We start from the raw sequence: 1518 nt of genomic DNA, 5'->3' as shown, positions 1-1518 counted from the left end.
CCATACTGCTTTCCACAGGGGTTGCACCATTTTACACTCCCACCAACAGTGAATCAGGATTCCAATTTCTCCACAACCTTGCCAGCATTTGTTGCTTGTCAACATACTTTTTTCAGTAACATTCAATACCCAGAATTTCAACCCTCTTATCCCTTTTTGTGCCTTCCCTGTCTCTGATGATGTTGCTAACATCCTCATTGAATATAGCCTTTCCTTTCACCCATCTTATATTTGTTAGGAGTCATTGAGTCTAATATAACTCACAGCGACCCTACGAACCGTTGGTCTGAAACCCGTCCTCTCCTGTGAGATCCTTATTACCTCTGACACACTCAAGCCCATTGCTGTAGTCACTGTGTCAATTCACCTGGAGCTTCTTCTCATCCACTGATCATCCAGCTTTCCACGCATGTCCCTTTCCAAGAAATAGCCTCTCCTAACGACATCCTCAAAGTCTATAAGATGAAGCTTTGTCATCTTTGCCTCCAAAGGCCAATCTGGCTGCATTCTCCCCAAGATGTATTTGTTCTTTTGGCAGTCGATGGGGTATTCAGTGTGCTTCTCCAGTAGCACAGCTCAAGGGCATCAGTTATTCTCCTGCAATCCTTAGTTGTTGTCTAGCTCTCAGATGCACAACAAGTGATTGAAAAGACCATGGACTGAATCAGCCACACCTTAGTTCTCAAACAGACATCATTGCTCCTCAGTAATTTATAGTGGTCCCTGACTGTGGATTTTTCCCAATATAATACATTTCTTCCATCTGTATTAATATGTTGTTGTTGTCATCTGCCGTTGAATCACTTGAGACTCATAGCGACCCTGTGTACAACAGCTCTAAACTCTGCTCTGTTCTGTGCCAATCACACTGTCTCTGGCACTCCCATCCCGATTATCCCAGTCACTGAATCAACCCACCTCATAGAGGGCCTTCCCCTCCTGTGCTGTCCCTCCACCCTCCCAAGCATGATGTCCTTCTCCAAGGACCAGTCTCTCCTTACAACATGTCCAAAGTATGTTAGATGGAGCCTCAGAATCCTTGCCTCCAAGGAGCCACTTGGTTTAACACTTTCCAGGTTGAATCTGTTTTCCTAGCAATCAATGGTACCCTCAGTACTCTTCTCCAGTACCACAGCTCAAAGGCATCAATTCTCCTTCTACCCTCCTTGGTGCAACTTGGTTCGACTCTCTGATGCATAGCAAATGATTGCAAAGACCATGGCCTGTATCAGATGCACCTTAGTCTCCAGAGAGACACCATTGCACTCAGTACTTTGGAGAGGTCCCTAACAGCAGACTTTCCCATGACAATACGCCTTTTAATTTTCTAGCTACTGGTGCCAAGAGTGTTGACTGTGGAGCCAAGCAAACTAAAGCTGTGAACAAATCTCAATCTCTTCACCATCCATCCTGATGCTGCCAATTGGCCCAGTGGTGAGAATCTTTGTCTTTTTGACAGTGAGCCTCAATCCATATTGGAGGCTGTAGTCCTTGACCTTCTGCAGCAAGCACTTCAGG

At 45.4% G+C, this 1518-nt stretch overlaps 1 protein-coding gene across 1 annotated transcript in view; it reads left to right on the top strand.

The window, feature by feature from the left end:
- TRIM42 (tripartite motif containing 42) overlaps positions 1-1518 on the top strand; it is a 51197-nt gene that overhangs the window by 29253 nt on the left and 20426 nt on the right. The window lies entirely within an intron of this gene.

This window comes from Elephantulus edwardii, unplaced genomic scaffold, assembly GCF_000299155.1.
Source record: "Elephantulus edwardii isolate Elephantulus edwardi_28Jun2011 unplaced genomic scaffold, EleEdw1.0 scaffold00281, whole genome shotgun sequence".
NCBI classification, from domain to species: Eukaryota; Metazoa; Chordata; class Mammalia; order Macroscelidea; family Macroscelididae; genus Elephantulus; species Elephantulus edwardii.
Note: the sequence above shows the minus strand (reverse complement) of the source record. Positions and strands in the feature narration are given on the sequence as shown.